At 38.6% G+C, this 21,069-nt stretch overlaps 1 pseudogene; it reads left to right on the plus strand.

The window, feature by feature from the left end:
• LOC149811741 (histone H3.2-like) overlaps nt 1-20,721 on the plus strand; it is a 35,113-nt pseudogene extending 14,392 nt beyond the window's left edge.
• Nucleotides 20,722-21,069: the final 348 nt, after the last annotated feature.

A 21,069-nucleotide genomic window follows, 5' to 3' on the forward strand; every position in this document is an offset into this window, starting at 1 on the left:
TTGAGATGACTTAATATTTTGATATTTGTTTATTTGATTAAGTCCTGTTAACTCTGATAAAGTTTGAGACTAGTATTTGAATTATTAAATGCATGATTCAATTATTCTAGTTTCATACGTGTGTGTTGTGTCTGTAACCCACCCAAGGCTTGAACCGTATTTAAAAAGAGTTTCTACTATATTTCTTAAAAAGTAATAATTTAAGGATTTTGTCATTTAGATGCTTTAATTTCAAACTTGGTTCTACGGAGCTATTAAACACCGGTGCATGTGTAGGCTGACTATCTAGAGCTAAATTCGGTTAAGGGAAGGCCAATGATGAAATACTGGTTTTAAAGAATTTCTTATATGTAATGGTTCAATCAGATTCGTTGATGGTAGTTTTGTACTGGACCTAATACTAGGAGACTAAGACACGCTCGCGCTTGCTCTCAGGCGGACCATCTATTACTTGGTACAGTTGAAACAAGTCTATTGATGAGACCATTGCATTAAAGAAAAAAAAATCCTTAAAATTTCGGTTTCAAAAATTGGGGCGTTACAGTCTTGGTTTAAGAGCTAAGTTAAAGAATTTGTGACTCTTGGTCCATCGAGCATTCAGTCATCACTGTAAGTATGGTCCAATTTAAATTTTTGGTTGTTTGATTTATGTTGTTGAAACTGTATAGTATAATGTGAGAACCTAGAAACATGATAGAGACCTCATATGACAAACCTAATTGTAGGTCTTGATACTTAAATAAACATTTATTTTTTGAGAGGGATAAATATTAATCTTTGGGGGTAAATATTTTATCAGAGTGCGCAGTGAAAGCTTGATGAACTATATTTTTGTGGTTCTTTTGTTTAATGTTTATATCAAATTTCGTGAACAAAATTTCTTTAAGGGGGGTAAAATGTAACACTTGTGATTTTGATGTAGTTTAACTTTTAAATTCAAGTTAAATTTACAAAAACTATCCTTACCTATTTGAGTAAGTACAAATTTTACAGACGAGTGTGGGCTTTGGGCTACGCTCAAACCCAGTTGACGTCACCTATAAATTAATATATTTTTCTATAATTTTATCAATTTTAAATAAATATATAATTTAAAATTTATATTTTTTGATTTAAAAATCATGAACAAATATAAAATATTATAAAATATTATGAAATATTCATCTTTTTTAATAATTTTCTCAATGTAATGTGATTGACATAATGCAATGACATTGTTATTTCTCTCAATTTTAATTCTTAAGATGACATCTACAACTCCCAAGTCTTTCATACAAAACATGAAAGATAAATTTTTTTTGTTTGGTTCACACATTTAGTATTAGAACCCAAAATATAGATGTTGTTAATATATAAATAAATTATAATAATGGAATTAGGATCTACTTTACTATAAATATAGTTATTAACATCATGAATTTTAAAACGATGATTTACCAGAGCAGTATCAAATTTTGTATGTCATTGCTTAGGGGCCTATTTTAATCTGGATAAGGATTTTTCAAGTTTGCAAACTTTTCTTTCTTGCCACTGTATTACAAAGCCTTCAGACTACTCTATGTTGACCACATGATCATCACTGGTGGCGACAAACAGGGAGTTAGTTTTATTAAAAATATTTTAAAACAAAGCTTTGAAATGACTGATTTAGGCTTTCTTAGATATTTTTTAGGGATTGTGGTTGCATATTCCTCTCGTGTCTATTTTCTAACTCAATCAAAGTTTGCTTCTAACATCATAAATAGGCCTGACATTACAAATGAGAAATTAGTGGACACTTCTGAAGTAATAAATGCAAAAATGATGATAGATGATGGCACATCACTGGATGGTCTTACTCCTTACCACCAAATAATTGTGGCCCTCACATACTTGACAATTGTCATTCCTGATATCTCACATGTAGTCCATATTGTTAGCCAATTTCAGCATTTCCTTACCACTATGCACATGACTGCCGTCATGCATATCATTAGATATTTACAAAATTCTGTTTATAAGGAGATTGTTTTGTCTTCCTCATCTTCACTCAAATTAATTGCTTATACTGATTCTGATTGCAGAGGAGATCCTAATGATAGACGCTCAACTACAGGTTTTTGTGTGTTTGTAGGTGACTCATTGGTGTCTTGGAAATGCAAGAAGAAACATGTATTATTTTCATCCACTAAAGGGGTGCATATGCTCTCACCCTTAAGGTTATGCCATGACAATAAAAGTGCCATCTACGTAGCCAACAATCACATGTTTCATGAATGCACCAAATATATTAAAATTGATTGCTACTATGTTCATTGAAGAGTATTTGGACACCATTATCCTGCCTTATATAGCATCAGAATTTCAATTGGTCGACTTCTTTACGAAAGCTTTTCTCCCAAATTTCATTTTTTGCTTGACAAACTTTCGGTGATTACATCGTAAGTTTAAGGGAGAGTGTTAAAGTGTATATATATATATATACATGTATATAAACACATTAATATGTATATATATATATATATATATGTAATACGTGAAACCCCTTGGGGGTATTTTGGTCATTATATATTATATAATTAGTGGTGTTCCTAGAGGAAACTTTAGGGTTTTCTTTTTTAATGTATTTTATTCTTTTCTTTAAGGGTATTATAGTCCTTATAATGCCCTTGAAATAGAGTTGCTGGAAAGTGCTCCCAACAACTATATTTCTAGCTTTTGGGAGCACTTTCCAATGGATCTTCTTTGCTTTCTTTTGTGTATAAATAGGGGGTGTAACCCCTCTTGTATGTTAAGCTTGTTCACAAGCATTCTCTTGATAATATTTCTGTATTTTTTACTTGTTTTTAACCTCCTAAGTGCCTTGTGTGGTTGTGCCCTTGTATTGATCCAAAGTGGTCTTGATTGTGTGTGTTCTTGTGTTCTTATATGCCCATAAGAGGCACCCACTTATACATTTTTTGTATTTTCATTACACACCTATAGTTTACATAAGGCAATTTAGTGATACCTGATCATGCATAATATTTGCATTTTATTAATCATTATTTATGCATGATCTATGTTAAAATCGCTCTAGAAACCCATTTTTATTGTTAGTTCTGAGAAATCGCATTGAATTAAATCTTATCAGAAAATCAAGTTTTCAAAGCGTTCCCTACGGTTTTAGTATTTTTATTAGATATAGATTTTCTTAATGGTAGATTAGTTAGCTTATGTTTGTATTAGCTAATTTATAATTTTTAATTAGTTTAGGAAGTTTTCTTTTTAGACAATAAAACAGGTTTTACTAAAGTGGGTCTTTTTGAAAATTATTGAAAATATTGGACTTGTGTTGAAAAATTTGCTTTAACCTAATATTATATTATAAATAAGATACTAAAGCAAAGGAGAGGCGTTTTTTCCCTGGTTGGAGTTCACGCCTCTCTCTCTCTCTCTCTCAAAACTGGCTTCCTTTCTTCTTCCTCTCCTTCTTCTTCCACTTCTTCTGTTTCCTTGTCTTCTTGCTATTAACTGCTTCATCGCTGGCTACCTCATCATCTTCAACAGAGAAGTGCAGCTGCAGCCCAGGGATCAACCGTTCTTCTCTCAACTCTTCTAGCGAATCACTCGGTAACCCTATTCGTCTCTCCCATCTTTGTGGATTTGAGCTTCATCACATGGATATTTCTTTACGTTTTGCATGAGCATTCCATAGAGTATATTTTGTATTCTTTTGTTGTCATTACAGCTAATTAGACTATTTGTTTTCAACCTTTGCAAAAAGAAAAAAAAAATCAGAAAAAAAAATAAAAGCATATCGTTTTTAACATAGTAAAGTTTCATATGTTATGCGTAGACATCTTCGTTGATGCTTGTGTAGTTTTTTTTTTTTGGTGTGTTTGTGTTTCTCGGTTAAGCATAGATTAATGACAGGTTAGATCTAGATTAGAGTCAGTTTAAACCAGGTTCGTTTAAGATTTTGTAGTAGATTTGTCTTCTTCTTCTTTTGATTTAGCATAGTCGTTGTGAAGTTTTTGTTTGTTTGATGATAAATAGACCTGCAGCACTATGTTTACAATTCATGCTGAATATGTAATCCACTGGTAAACATAGATGACTAAATATTCATTGAATATCAGACTCGTGTGTGGTATTGCTGCTTAGAGTAGCATTTTTTTATCGCTTCACGTTGTTTTTTTTTCTTTGTTTTGTTGTTATCTGTTAGTGTTGTTATTTCACATATCTTTCTTGGTCCAGCGTCATGTCTTATATAGTTAATTAGTATAGGGGTTAATGTTGTGGGTCATAAAGTTTTATTCTTCCCTTTTAGTCTTTTGCACACAGTAGTTAAGTTTCCTTAGCAGTCAACGTTTAATCTGTGTCTTGCTTAATTGGTTTATGCTTTAATTATTTAGATTTACATCATCTTTCTTAGAGTTACAGGCATAGCAGCCTTTTGTTTAAAATTAGCTAATCTTAGTTACGTAATGAATATTGTTCATTAAGCGTTTTTTTGTGTGCATTTTTGGTTCAGCCGTGTGAGCAATTTTCAGTGTGCTTGTTTTTCTTTAGACCGATTAGTTATTCTATTAGTCAGCGTGTTCTGTTTATTAGATGCATAGGTAATTAGTTTATAGAAGCCTACTCTAAATTCTCAATTGCTGGATTTATTAGCATTAGATTTTAACATTCTTAGTTATTAATTGTTTAATTCATTTAGACGTGATTCCATTTAGCATTGTTTTAGTTTGTATTCTTCTTTTGGTAGCATCATTAGTGTTGAATTTGTTAGTAGTTAGGAATTTGTGTTGCTATCTTATTGATTAGTGTAATTGTTCATGTTAGTTAATTTATGTTTTTGTGACTTTTCATCACATTTTCTATTGATTTTTTTGTAGGATCTTTGTTTCTGCAGCTTGTTTCTTGTTTTTTTTATGTTGCAGGGAAGCATTGGAATGTTTAATAGAGCCCTTTTTGTTTCCTCAAAGTACTCTCTGAGGTTTTCTCAAGCCCTCAGAAGGCTCTTAATCAAACCATACGAAAGGGTCCAACCACAAGTGATATGCAAATAAGAAAAGCGGAAGAAGGGAGCACAAGGAGACAAAGACTCAATCACTAAAGACACTTTTGCTTTTAGATTAGGTTTTTTATTTTTTTTATTCAATTCAATTATTGGGTCTGTAATAAAACCATTTATTTATTTTGTTTAAGCCCTCTGCGTAGGGCCGTACTCTCGTAGTTAGTTAATTATTTAATCAATTCTTTTCATTTTGGCAATAAAGAGTAGTTTAAATTGTGTGTTCGAATACGAAGTATCTCTCGTTCCTTGAGTTCGACCCAGACTCCACCACTCGTGCGAGCCAGTTTTTATATTTTTGGTGTCTGGCTTTCACTGGATTTTCATTAAAAATATTATTTTAAAAAAAAGGGTTTTCATAAAACTCACACCAAATTTTGGCGCCGTTGCCGGGGAACGGCGAAATACTAGTATTCACTTTATTGCCTTGTGTTTGTTCTCGTATTTATAGGTTGTTAGTTTAATTCAGTTCTTTAATTAGGATTGTTTAGTTTGTTTTTCGCATTTAGGCTTAGAACCACGTGTGTGCATACCGTAGAGACAAGCTTACTTTTCTGCACAGCTCACCCATTAGAATCCCCTTAGAAGTGACTGTGTACGATTGGTACCGTGCACATAGATTTCATTTTCGTAAATTCTCTATTGAGTGCAACTGCGTGGCGCTTGTTATTTCTTGTTTTCAGTAATTGTTTTTGTTACTCGTTTTGTGGTTTGTGTGGTTTGGCCGCTAGCGCGTTAGTTAGGTAGAAAACCCCAATTTAGGACGGTTGCTGCACCAGTCTACCCTTTGGTGCATGCACGGGCGACGTTCGCTTGAACCTGAGCTTGCCGAATTTGTTGAGGATCCCGAATCTTTCTTTAGGAGAGCCCATCAATCCAACCCCATGGCTGAAGATTAGCAGTTGATCCGTCCTCTTAGGGAGTACTTCATGCCCAACACATACACTCCTGCCTTCTGCATCACAAGACCTGATGTGGGAGCGAACCATTTTGAAATCAAGGCCAGTGTCATCCAGATGTTACCTTCTTTTTATGGCCTTAGCAACGAAGACCCATACCGTCATCTCGACGAATTTCTCGAGATCTGCTCTACGGTGCAGATCAACAATTTTGGAGATGACGCATTAAGGTTGACGTTATTCCCCTTATCCCTTAAGGATAAAGCCAAGCATTGGCTGAAGGCTCTCAATACAGTTCAAATTACCACTTGGGAACATATGCAAAGAGAGTTTTTAAAGAAATACTTCCCAATTGGTAAGACGAACCAGTATCGAAAAGCCATCACCAGCTTTTCACAGATCGAGGGGGAAATGTTTCATGAAACGTGGGAGAGGATGAAAGATCTTCTCCGCAAGTGTCCCCACCACCAGATGCCCCGCTGGCAACTGGTGCAATATTTTTATGATGGTCTCACTGAGAAGAACCGTCAAATGGTTGACGCTGCCTGTGGGGGCACTTTTATGCTCAAAAGTGAAGATGAAGCATGGTCCCTTTTGAGACCTTGAGCGAGAACTCCATGCACCATGCTTCTACTTCACGATCTGAGAGGGCCACACCTGTGCAAGATGGCGCGAAGAAGGCTGGTATATTCGAGATAGGGATGCACCTTTAGTTGAAAAACAAGGTCGACCAACTGTCCCAGAAATTGGATCAGTTGTTGTCAGGTCCCTCTCCAGTCCTACAGGTGTGTGCGTTGTGTGCTAGCCCTGCACACCATGATGCTGATTGCCCCATTGCGCCACAGTACCCTGAGTTTGTCCAGGAGCAAGCTCAGATGGCGCAGAGTTTCGCTAGGCCCGCACCCAATCCATATTCCAGTACATATAACCCGGGATGGCGGAACCATCCCAATTTTTCATGGAGAAATCCACAAGCCCAACCTCCCAACCCGTCCCAAAGCCAACCCAGGCAAGGCGGTTATGCACCTGGATTTCAGAGAACTAGCTACCCTTCAGCTCAGCCTACTTATAATCAACCTCAGTCTCAGGAGACTTCATCCAGCCAGTCCTTTGAGGACAAGATGCTGCAAGCCTTCTCGGATATCAAGGCAAATCTGAGCTCCCATACACATTCTATTGCGAAGCTTGAGACGCAAATGGGACAACTCGCCGAGGCGCTTAGCAGGCGGAGAGAGGGGGCTTTACCTAGCCAACCGGTGGTGAACCCTAGGGGTAAGGAGCCGATGCATGGCCTGCACATGACAGATGTCCATCAAGAGCAGGCTCAAGCGGTAATCACCCTTAGGAATGGGAAGCAATACCAGGCGAGGGAGGCTGCAGAAGAAAGAGAGAGAACGAGTGAGAAGCAGCTTGTCCCTACCGTCCCACCTCAGGAAAGCGAGAGGGCTCTACCATCTGAGCTTTCAAAGTCCTATATTCCCAAAGCCTCCTTTCCTGAGGCGTTAGAGAGGCCGAAGTCATTAGGCAAACATGAAGTGAATATACAGGAGATGCTTGAGATATTTAAGCACGTCCAGATAAACCTCCCCTTGCTTGATGCCATTCAGCAAGTCCCTGCATACACAAAGTTTCTAAATGAGCTTTGTACGCAGAAAAGAAAGTTAAAGTCACAAGTGCCGAAGAAGATATACTTGACTGAGCAGGTGAGTGCGGTGTTGCAGCATCAAACCCCGCCAAAGCTTAAGGACCCAGGGACTCCAATTATTTCATGTGTCATAGGAGACATTACTGTCGAGCGTGCATTGCTCGACCTTGAGGCAAGTGTCAATATCTTGCCGGGTTTCTTTTATGACAAATTTGGATTAAAGAAGATGAAGCCAACACTTATGACCCTGCAGCTTGCAGATAGATCAATCAAGGTCCCCCGAGGGATTCTGGAAGATGTTCTAGTCAAGGTAGAGGACTTATACTTCCCTGTCGACTTCATCATTTTAGATATGGAGGGAGTTAATGATATGCGACAGACCCCCATCATTCTTGGACGCCCCTTTCTGGCCACTGCCAATGCATGCATTAATTGTCGCACAGGCGCGATGGATGTCTCATTTGGCAACAGGAAGATGAGGCTGAATATTTTTCATGCGGCGATGGGACCTGCCGGCGATGAGGCTTTTTTCGAGGTCGACTTCATTCAGGACCTGGTAGAAGCAGAGCACACCTGATTATTGAGTGATCCACCTCAAGAGGAGGTTGATGAATCACTCAAAGAAGATTGTCATGGGTCGATAGAGAGTCAGACAGGTGATCTGAGTTGGACCTGGCACTTTGAGCCGCTTCCTGAATTGGCAGAAAAGTCGGCCCGACCATCCATAGAGAGTCCGCTTGAGCTTGAGTTGAAGCCCTTACCGGGCTCACTCAAGTATGCCTTCCTAGGCAAGGATCAGACTCTCCCTGTCATTATTTCCGCAGACCTGACTAACACACAGAAGTGTCAGCTGTTACAGGTCTTGCACGAGCATAAAGAGGCGATTGGATGGTCGGTGGCAGATCTGAAGGGGATAGACCCCTCCTTTTACATGCATCGGATTATCATGGATGAGGGGGCTAAACCCTCAAGAGAGGCACAAAGGAGACTAAATCCCCATATGAAGGAGGTGGTAAAGAAGGAGGTAGTCAAATGGTTGGATGTTGGGATCATTTATCCCATCTCCGACAGTCAGTGGGTGAGCCCTACCCAGGTTGTCCCTAAGAAGTCTGGGCTCACTGTAGAGATGAATGAAAAAGGAGAAAGTGTCCCTATGAGGACTACCACGGGATGGCGAGTATGCATAGATTATAGAAAGTTGAACAATGCAACTAGGAAGGATCACTTCCCTCTGCCGTTCATCGACCAGATCTTGGAGAAACTCGCGGGCCAGCAGTATTTTTGTTTCCTGGATGGTTATTTAGAATACAACCAGGTGGCCGTTCATCCTAAGGACCAGGAGAAAACGACGTTCACCTGTCCATATGGCACTTTTGCTTATAGGAAAATGTCATTTGGGCTCTGTAATGCCCCGACAACATTTCAGCGGTGCATGATGGCGATCTTCTCGCATATGATGGATGATGTCCTGGAGATTTTCATGGATGATTTTTCAGTCTATGGCTCTTCATTTGACGATTGTCTCCAAAAGTTATCTTGTGTGCTTCAGCGTTGTAGGGAGACAAATCTGGTCCTTAGTTGGGAAAATAGTCATTTCATGGTGAGATAGGGGATTGTTCTTGGACATATTGTGTCTGAGAAAGGAATCGAGGTTGATAAGGCCAAAGTGGAGACCATTGCTAGATTAGCTCCACCGACCTCTGTGCGGCAGGTGCGATCATTTCTAGGGCACGCAGGTTTTTATAGAAGGTTCATTAAGGACTTTAGCCAAATTTCTCGACCATTTTGCAACCTGCTAACGAAAGATCAACCCTTTTTGTTTGATGATGCCTGTCTGAAGGCATTCTTGGCCCTGAAGGAGGCTCTGACTATTGCTCCTATTCTTCGATCTCCTGAGTGGTCAGTGCCATTTGAGATTATGTGTGACGCGTCAGATTACACGGTTGGAGCGATTCTCGGTCAGAAGATTGAGCGACGATCTCATGTGATTTATTATGCTAGTAGGAACCTCTCTGAAGCGCAAATGCATTATACCACCACAGAGAAGGAATTACTAGCCATAGTTTTTGCTCTTGAGAAGTTTCGCTCATATTTGTTAGGCGTGAAGGTCATCATTTACTCAGATCATGCAGCATTGCGATATTTGATGAGTAAAAAGGATGCCAAACCGCGTCTCATTCGATGAATCCTTCTGTTACAAGAATTTGATCTCAAGATTTGAGATAAGAGTGGATGTGAGAATCTTGTAGTAGATCATTTATCCAGACTGACAGTGGAGACATCCACTGATCAGAGGCAGATTGATGATTCATTTTCGGATGAGCAGCTCTTTCATGTCAAGCATCTGCCTTGGTTTGCGCATATAATCAACTTTTTGGTGACTGGAGAATACCCTGCGCACTGGAACCACAATGAGAGAGATCGATTTTTCTCGCAGGTAAAGCACTATTTTTGGGAGGAACCAGAGTTGTTTCGATTATGCTCAGATCAGATGATTCGGAGGTGTGTTCCTGAGGAGGAGTATGACTCCATTCTATCATTTTGTCATTCCTTGGCTTGTGGAGGCCATTTTTCTAGTCGAAAGACCGCCGCGAAGGTCCTCCAGTCAGGATTTTGGTGGCCGACACTGCATAGAGATGCCCATGATTTTTGTAGGAGGTGCTTGCGCTGTCAGCAGACAGGACGCATCGCCAAGCGTGATATGATGCCCCTCCTTCCTATTTTGATTGTTGAGATTTTTGATGTATGGGGTATTGATTTTATGGGTCCTTTCCCGCCTTCGTTCGGATTTATTTATATTCTAGTGGCAGTTGATTATGTCTCCAAATGGGTCGAGGCTGTGGCCACCCGAACCAATGATCATAAGAAGGTGCTCCGATTTATCAAGCACAACATTTTTAGTCGGTTCGGAGTCCCTAGAGCGATCATTAGTGATGGTGGTACGCACTTTTGTAATATACAAGTAGCTTCTTTACTTAGGAAATACTCGGTACATCATCGGATTGCCATACCGTACCACCCACAGACTAGTGGCCAAGTCGAGGTCTCCAATAGGGAGATCAAGCGAATTCTTGAAAAAACAGTTCGGCCAGACTGCAAGGACTGGTCTCAGCGCCTTGATGATGCCCTTTAGGCCTATAGGATTGCTTTCAAGACTCTGATTGGCATGTCCCCATACCGATTGGTTTTTGGGAAACCATGCCACCTTCCTGTTGAATTGGAGCATAGGGCATATTGGGCTATCAAGAAGTTCAATTTTGATATGGTCCAAGCTGGAGCTGAGAGGAAGTTGCAGTTGAGTGAGCTTGAGGAGTTGCGCAACGAAGCCTACGAGAGTGCCAAAATATACAAGGCTCGAACCAAGCATTTTCATGATCAACATATTGTGAGGAAGCAGTTCGAGCCTGGTCAAAAAGTGTGGCTTTATCATTCACGTCTCCATCTTTTTCCAGGGAAGCTGAAGTCCAGATGGGATGGACCATTCATAGTCCATAGATTTTTTCCACATGGAGCGGTAGATCTTTTGGACCCTCAAACGGGTAGCATTTTCAAAGCTAATGGGCAGCGACTGAAGCCCTACATTTCTGATATGGTGGTGCAGCAAGACATTGAGGCTATTAACCTCATGGATGCATGAGGGGGAGCACAGGTTTGTATGTTGTATTTTTAGTAGGATCTAGTAAATATCATAGATGGTTTTTCGTTATTTTGCTTTGCTTTCTAGTATCTCATGAGTATATTGTTAGATCAGGTATCCATTCTTGTGCATTTGTAGGACATGCATTTACATGTCAGGTGACTTCTACTCTTTTCTCCCGATTATCTTGTTCTCATATGCAGTCCCTTAGTTTCATATAAGCATGGGGGGGTGCCACTGAGGACAGTGTCATTCAAGCATGGGGGAGGGTGTAGTTTGCACACCTAAACTTTTCATGTCTTTGTACTTACATTTTTTATGTCAACTCATTAAAATTAGGCTTTTAGGGAATGAGTTTGAACTTATATGACTGCTTTGCAACATCTAACATTTTTAGAGAATTTTTAAGCCCCACGAAAAACTTTTTCTAACACAAATCTAGAAAACCATGGTTATTTATGTGGATTTCAAAGAAATAATTATAGATGCATGTTAGAGTTTATTTTGAATCAGAAGTATGGATATGCACAGTTTTATTTTTTATTTTTTATTTTTTTTGAAAAACTAAGCAAATGAACAATATTGCATTTAAGAGCTCAAAAAGTGAAACGAGCATACGTTTAGTTGTTTGATATCTTCGTACTCCCTAGTAGCTGGGTTTAGACACAAGTTGAAGTGTTCGAGTTCCATGTTGAAAAGGATAACGAAGGAAGTCAATTCTTTGTCTACGTTGATATCTGTGGCCTATTTTGTTCGAGCAAGTAGAGTCTGAGGGGTGTTTACACCTGGTGCCCTAAAGCCATCTGGTTTGGGAGCCATCGGTTCGAAAGCCCGTTACATGGACTTTATAGAGAGCCTAATAGATATTGACATTGCACATGACAGAGAAGTAGACTATACGTTAACTATAAAAAATTGAAGGTCTAGTGACTCGAGCAATTAAGTCTGAGGGATACTTTGTATCTAGTGCCCTAAGGTCGTCTGGCCTGGGAGTCACTGACCCAAAGCTCGTTACACGGGTCACAAAAACTGGAAATTGGGTATAGTGCTCAGAGAAAAAAATTTGAAAAATGTGGAAAATTGAAAATCAAGAAAGAGAAAAGAGCGTAAAAGAGAAAAGTTCATTGCTTAAAAGCAAATATTGAGAAAACTTGTGCAGAACACATACGAGTGAGGATAAGTAAATAATGATATGTATGTATTTGAATTTCTGAGGATGAAACATAAATGATTATGCTATTTAGAAAAGTGAAAGAAAATATTTTATTCTGTGGTGGCAAGTAGAAGACTCTAATCATGTTTTGATGATGCAATAACATGAAATATTTGTGGAAACGAACTCCTTAACTGCCTAATGCTTTGTGTTTCAAAATTCTTATGCATACTTGACACAGATGTTTGTGGGTAGCATCACTGCAAACCCTCACGAGACCTTACTCGTCCACTGGGGTAACTCAGGGGTTGAAAGGGCTTGTTGCATATGCTAAATGCAACCGTGATTCCTACGAAAGTGAGTTAGGTTTTTATTGTGTCTAGTTTAGTATTTTTGCTTTTGCTTCAGTTGCTTGAGGACTAGCAAACGATAAGCATGGGGGTATTTGATCATGCATAATATTTGCATTTTATTAATCATTATTTATGCATGATCTATGTTAAAATCGCTCTAGAAACCCATTTTTATTGTTAGTTCTGAGAAATCGCATTGAATTAAATCTTATCAGAAAATCAAGTTTTCAAAGCGTTCCCTACGGTTTTAGTATTTTTATTAGATATAGATTTTCTTAATGGTAGATTAGTTAGCTTATGTTTGTATTAGCTAATTTATAATTTTTAATTAGTTTAGGAAGTTTTCTTTTTAGACAATAAAACAGGTTTTACTAAAGTGGGTCTTTTTGAAAATTATTGAAAATATTGGACTTGTGTTGAAAAATTTGCTTTAACCTAATATTATATTATAAATAAGATACTAAAGCAAAGGAGAGGCGTTTTTTCCCTGGTTGGAGTTCACGCCTCTCTCTCTCTCTCTCTCAAAACTGGCTTCCTTTCTTCTTCCTCTCCTTCTTCTTCCACTTCTTCTGTTTCCTTGTCTTCTTGCTATTAACTGCTTCATCGCTGGCTACCTCATCATCTTCAACAGAGAAGTGCAGCTGCAGCCCAGGGATCAACCGTTCTTCTCTCAACTCTTCTAGCGAATCACTCGGTAACCCTATTCGTCTCTCCCATCTTTGTGGATTTGAGCTTCATCACATGGATATTTCTTTACGTTTTGCATGAGCATTCCATAGAGTATATTTTGTATTCTTTTGTTGTCATTACAGCTAATTAGACTATTTGTTTTCAACCTTTGCAAAAAGAAAAAAAAAATCAGAAAAAAAAATAAAAGCATATCGTTTTTAACATAGTAAAGTTTCATATGTTATGCGTAGACATCTTCGTTGATGCTTGTGTAGTTTTTTTTTTTTGGTGTGTTTGTGTTTCTCGGTTAAGCATAGATTAATGACAGGTTAGATCTAGATTAGAGTCAGTTTAAACCAGGTTCGTTTAAGATTTTGTAGTAGATTTGTCTTCTTCTTCTTTTGATTTAGCATAGTCGTTGTGAAGTTTTTGTTTGTTTGATGATAAATAGACCTGCAGCACTATGTTTACAATTCATGCTGAATATGTAATCCACTGGTAAACATAGATGACTAAATATTCATTGAATATCAGACTCGTGTGTGGTATTGCTGCTTAGAGTAGCATTTTTTTATCGCTTCACGTTGTTTTTTTTTCTTTGTTTTGTTGTTATCTGTTAGTGTTGTTATTTCACATATCTTTCTTGGTCCAGCGTCATGTCTTATATAGTTAATTAGTATAGGGGTTAATGTTGTGGGTCATAAAGTTTTATTCTTCCCTTTTAGTCTTTTGCACACAGTAGTTAAGTTTCCTTAGCAGTCAACGTTTAATCTGTGTCTTGCTTAATTGGTTTATGCTTTAATTATTTAGATTTACATCATCTTTCTTAGAGTTACAGGCATAGCAGCCTTTTGTTTAAAATTAGCTAATCTTAGTTACGTAATGAATATTGTTCATTAAGCGTTTTTTTGTGTGCATTTTTGGTTCAGCCGTGTGAGCAATTTTCAGTGTGCTTGTTTTTCTTTAGACCGATTAGTTATTCTATTAGTCAGCGTGTTCTGTTTATTAGATGCATAGGTAATTAGTTTATAGAAGCCTACTCTAAATTCTCAATTGCTGGATTTATTAGCATTAGATTTTCACATTCTTAGTTATTAATTGTTTAATTCATTTAGACGTGATTCCATTTAGCATTGTTTTAGTTTGTATTCTTCTTTTGGTAGCATCATTAGTGTTGAATTTGTTAGTAGTTAGGAATTTGTGTTGCTATCTTATTGATTAGTGTAATTGTTCATGTTAGTTAATTTATGTTTTTGTGACTTTTCATCACATTTTCTATTGATTTTTTTGTAGGATCTTTGTTTCTGCAGCTTGTTTCTTGTTTTTTTTATGTTGCAGGGAAGCATTGGAATGTTTAATAGAGCCCTTTTTGTTTCCTCAAAGTACTCTCTGAGGTTTTCTCAAGCCCTCAGAAGGCTCTTAATCAAACCATACGAAAGGGTCCAACCACAAGTGATATGCAAATAAGAAAAGCGGAAGAAGGGAGCACAAGGAGACAAAGACTCAATCACTAAAGACACTTTTGCTTTTAGATTAGGTTTTTTATTTTTTTTATTCAATTCAATTATTGGGTCTGTAATAAAACCATTTATTTATTTTGTTTAAGCCCTCTGCGTAGGGCCGTACTCTCGTAGTTAGTTAATTATTTAATCAATTCTTTTCATTTTGGCATAAAGAGTAGTTTAAATTGTGTGTTTGAATACGAAGTATCTCTCGTTCCTTGAGTTCGACCCGGACTCCACCACTCGTGCGAGCCGGTTTTTATATTTTTGGTGTCTAGCTTTCACTGGATTTTCATTAAAAATATTGTTTTAAAAAAAATGGTTTTCATAAAACTCACACCAATACCTAACGTAGTAAGACCATGATAGTGGATTTACACCAAAAAAAAATGCACACACACACATGTTAGCAGCAGCAAATTGAAAGCATACAATTTGCATGGTAAAAGGAAAGACTAGATATGATTCGAATCCAAACACAAATTTGATAGCAAGAGGTTGAACAAATTCAAAATTGATCTGAGTACATAGTTAGACACTACTATGAAAAGTTGAAAACAATGGTTCACCTTTGGCGCATGTGAGCAAACTATGAAGATACTCCATGCCCAACCCGTTAGCTATGCTTCGCTGGAAGAAGTCGACACTTTACAGCCCCTCCTCGAAGGACCATCTGGTTGCCGAAGGACCAGCTCACCTCTGCTGAAAACTGCTCCTCTCTCTTGGCCTTCTTTGCTATGTTGCAAGGGTCATGTTTGCTTGTGGTCATGTTGCTCTGCTCAACAGACCACTCGCAGGTGTCAAATACTCACTCTGCTAGGAGGACTGGACCACCTCTAACTCAAAAATTTCATGACAACTTTTCTATGCTGCATATCTTCATTGGTAACGATTCCCACACTACAGTGTGGCCTTTCCCTATCAAGAACTTCATGGCAGCTTCAGTCTCTCAATATGTAAAGCATCGACGAGGACGTTGATTTGTTCTAGTGGGAGAGAATGTGCCATGTCGTTGCATTGATTGTGTCACATTTGCTCGTGGTCGCATTGCACTCCTTAACGGACCAACTTGGGTGTCAAACACCCGCTTTGCTTAGGAGGACGGGACAACCTCCAACTTTGAAACTCTCAGGCAACTGCTACACCATGTATCTTAGTGCGGTGATGACTCCCACATTGTGCTTCATTGGTGGCTCCCAAATACCACACACTTAGGGACTGACACTGAGCTCCATCTTAGAACCTGACTCTGCTCTATTGCCTTGTGCACAGTCTCTCAAAGGTTGCTTGCTCTACTCCAGCTTCTGTGGTTCGGCTTCAGTCTCCTCACAATTGGAGAAGTATCGATGCGGACATCAATTTGTTCTAGTGTGAGAGAATGTGATGAACTTTATTCATCACCGGCCGAAAGCGACATACATGTGTGTGCAGTGCAGTGGGGCCTATGGTGACACTTGAGTTGCTAAGTAGAAAGCCCATGCCTTGGCTATGGCATATGGCGATGGTACAAGCCAATGCCAAATTGCTCGTAAGCAACTCAATAAGAAATCCTAAGTGTGCACACTACTTTTTAAATGCATATGCTCAGCTCCATGCTCCATGCCACTGGGGTCTCTCTGACCACCCAAGGCCATGTGCTATGCTTTGAGGGTGCTATGCCACCCGCGATCCATCTCAACTTCAAGCCCGCAAATGGAAGCCTTCCATGCGGAATTCATGTGCCATGATCAAGTATTCTCCCACACAATCATATGTGGGGAACATGTCCGTGAACTCAGAACACTAAAAGGAGCAACTTCATCCAAAGGTGTCATGCCAGTGCCCACACAGGCCTGCCCAAACTTTAGGGCCGTGCATATCCTTGCACATTGAGAATTACCATGTCAAGATCGAAATCTCACCAACACATTCATATATGATGAAGACCATGGTGCGATCGTTTCAGCGAAATATGAAGTCTACATTCAAGAACTTCATTTGAAACAAAAGTAGTGCGTTTTCAACACGTTTGTGAAGTCAAAACACTAAAAAGAACAACTTCATCTGAAGGTGCCAGGCCAATAACCACGCGGGCCTACCTAAACTTTGAGGCCGCACATCTCTTTGGACGTTGAGAATTACTGAGCCAAGATCGAAGTCTCATCGACACATTCATATGTGACGAAGACCCTACTGTAGTCGTTTCAACAAAATATGAAGTCTACATTTGGAAACTCCATTAGAAACAAAAGTGATGCATTTTTAAGGGATATTAGGGTTTCTCCTATTGGCAGGGGGGGGGGGGGGGGTCAGTGCCCATAACACCTATATATGGGACCTTCCTCTTGACTTGCATTGGTGCACCACCGTGTGGTCTGGAGTAGGCAACCCTTATATCTCGTGAGTAGCAGATCAGAGTGCACATGGGTGCTTATGAGTATGCAAATTCTCCATGGGCATTAGCAGGCATGCATGGGGCCAACTTTTGTCGTCTGCCTTACTGCCCAACAACTTGGGGCAACTCTGAGACTAATTTGATGAGCTCTTATACCAATATGGTATGCTTTGATATAACTCTGATACCAGTTGAAAATTACTGAACTAAGGTCAAAATCTTGCTCACACATTCATATGTGACGAAGACCTTGGTGAAGTCACTTCAGAAAAATATGAAGTCTACATTCAAGAACTCTATTGGAAATAAAAATGATGCATTTCCAAGGGATATTAAGGTTTTTCCCATTGGACCTATATAGGGGATCTTCCTCTTGACTTGCATTGGTGCACCACCATGAGGTCCAGAGTGGGCAAGCCCTATATCTCGTGAATATCAGATCAGAGTGTACGGTGCTCACGAGTATGCAAATTTCCCATGGCCATCAACAGGCATGCACAGGGCCTACTCTTGTCACCCGCCTTGCTGCCCAACCTCCCACCCTTTCGAGGTGCTCGACGAGTGCATGTCCAGTGACAATGATTCCTCTTGGCTATGGAGCTTCACTACATCAAACTTGCAACTAGCTTAGACTAGGGGCTGAAAAGTCTTCTCCATCACAATGAGAGGTTACCCGTGGGGTGCGTGTTGCGCTCTATAGGTGCTGAAATACAATATGCCCTCCGTTCGGTGCAACTCGAGAACTTGATGCTCACTCAAATATTCGAGTTCACAAAACATAAAAGTAATGATGCGTATCACACTGTATTGTATAATACGTACAACCATGATTTGACTATTTCTTAGTTTCTTTATTTAAATATGCATGTATTTAACATTTTTAAATTTTAATTGTAATGTAGTCAAGTATCATCCAAATTTTTGGATGTAAACCTAGAGGAGTGTGACTTAGAAGGGGAACATGATTTCAACACTATAAACATGGACTTATTTGAGCCTATTCTTCCTTCTTATGATGAATTTGATGATAAAGCAAAAAATTATTAAGGTCATCACCTCATTGTCATATACATTATGTGAAATATACTTTTGTCTTGCAATTATGCATTGTTTGTTTCTTTTATTAGCTATGTAGTTAAAAGCTCTCACTAGTCTGCCTAGTCGGTCAGGTATAAGTAAAATGTGTAGGCTTCACAATTTCTAGGTGGGTGCCTTAAAAGGTACTAATTTTGCTGATTAGGTACTGCCTAAGGTGCCTAGTCGGCGACTAAGCTACCACCGCTTAAGCACGAGGGCAGTTTAGCCATTTATTATTTTTATATATATTGTTATTTTTTGTATATATATATATATATATATGTGTGTGTGTGTGTGTGTGTGTGTGTGTGTGATTTGTTCTGTGTGATCATAAAAACATGCTTAGTTATTATATATATGTGTACGTGTGCTACTTTGTTTTTGAGATTTTTTCTGTGAAACATTGAAATCATGCACAATTAATTTTAATTTATTATATTTTTTTATATATGTGTGTGTTTGTTTCGGATGAATTTTTCTATAAAATCCTGAAAGCATGATTAGTATTATGAATTATGTAATATGCTATTTATATATGTATGTGTTATTGTTCTACAGTGTAAGGTTGAAAGCATATTTTGTTGATTATATTGAATATGTAATGAATAATTGAAATATATATATATATATATATGTGCATGTACAATTATATATATGTATATTTTGGTTATGAATATTAATATATTTTGTGAAAGCATGTGTAATTTTGTACTTGCGTAATGAAAACATCTTATTATTAAAAGAATTAAACATATTTTTATGTATATTTTGTGTACTTTTTTATATTTTAATTGGGGTAACGACTAGTCCTTCTAATCCCACTTAATCCTGAACTAGTCTTTTTAAGGGTTTATCGACTAGGCACCACCTAGCGCTTTTGCCTACATAGTTTATTAATATAATTTATTTCTTTTCTGCTTGGCTTGTTTGATTGTTTTCTATTTTCTAAATTCACTTAGCATAGCCATAATATATTTAGGTTGATTTAATTATAGTTTTATTTTTAATTGATGAAGAATAGCAATTGTAGATTGTTAATTTGATTTATTGCATGAATTGATGCATGATGAATTGATGAAATGATAATTGTTTTTATTTCATTAGTGTTAACTATTAAAAATTATATATATACCCTCTTGCACCCCTACACCCTAGTTTTTTTAAAGTGCCGTATTGCCGCATCTGCGCCCGCACCTATGTGACAGTTGATAATTTTGACTACACATTGATGGGTAGCCGAAAGCCATTCAATGAAACTTCTAGTGGTAGGCACCGAAATGCGTGGTTTTCAAAAATGATATTTTGATATTGCCGCTTTCTTTTCTTTTTCCCCTTTTTTGAGAGTTTTTTTTCTGTGGGTCTCTTCTCTCCATCCATTTCATGGATGCCTTACCTATCTCTCACCTTTTTGGATCTATCCATGTGGCAAGAAAATGGTGGTGGATGTGCTGCTGCACATGGTGGCATTGACTATTTGAAACCCGAACATTTTCCCTAGGCGCATTACAGCGGGCAGGGTATATGTTCCCCCCAGGAACATGCACTGTAGTGCGTGTTCCTGGGTCCCCACTGAGCGCCGCGTGGCGCTCAGTGGGGTGGAGGGGGATCCGTACACCGCCGTACATCCTGCAGTCTGATGTACGGCAGTGTACGGCTCCCCCGTACACCCTGGGACCCGGAACATGCACTGTAGCTACAGTGCGTGTTCCGGGGGTGCACACGCAACACCCTCTCCTCATTACATATAGGTCATTAACATTTTGGTTGTGTAAACTATCCAAAGCACATTTAACGGCAAGGAAGCCTTATTGGTCAGTAATCCCAAATTGCATTCATGCGAAAAAAACTGGCACATGGTATTATTGACTGTTTGAAACCAAGACATTTTCCTTAGGAGCATTACATATAGGTCATGAACATTTTGGTTGTGTAAGCTATCCAAAGCACCACATTCAACTGCTATGAAGCTTTATGTGGTCAGTAATCCCAAAGTGTATTTATGCAAAAGAAACTAACATATTAGGATCTAAAATGCATCTACATTTTTAGAAGTCGTTCAAGTGATGTGTTTGTTCCATTCGATAACTGATGATATAGAGAAGTACTTCCAATTGATATTCGATCACTAACAGTGTATATGTATTACAGGAGCAGTGTTCAATTTGATGTGCAGTGAAAAGGACACGAAGGTCATGGAAGATATAGAGAAGTACTTCCAGCATCACATAGCTGAGGTGATTTTCCTGTGCCTTTTAGTTTTATGAATTCACTATGCTTGAACTTCACTGATTACTTGATTTCATAATGCTCTGTGGTGCAGATACCATCTTGGCAAAGCGAAGAAGGATTTGAAACTGCTTCTGGTTTAATTTAATGCGGTTGACATACCTTAGCAGAGTATAAGCACAACTTACCGGAAGTCCAAAAGCTTACCTTGACGCTGCTCTCAACCGCTGTCTGAAGTTATCAAGTTATCGTTGGTCATGTTGTGATTACCAACGTGAAGAGCTTGTGGTATTTATGGTCATCCTCAAAAGCAGAAATAAACTCGTTCAAGACAGTTGTTACATGAGACTTATGTGTTTCAAAAGTGAAGTCACTGTATGAGAAAGAAACCAGGGTTTCTACTGGTTTGGTTCTGCTGTAGAGCTGTCCTGTGGTTGGCTGTCTAGTGCACCGGCTCATGCTATAAAAAGTGTACCATGAAATAGGGCTTGAGACA

The sequence above is a fragment of the Nuphar pumila genome, chromosome 17 (assembly GCF_984573655.1).
Source record: "Nuphar pumila chromosome 17, dmNupPumi1.hap1.1, whole genome shotgun sequence".
Classification (NCBI taxonomy): Eukaryota; Viridiplantae; Streptophyta; class Magnoliopsida; order Nymphaeales; family Nymphaeaceae; genus Nuphar; species Nuphar pumila.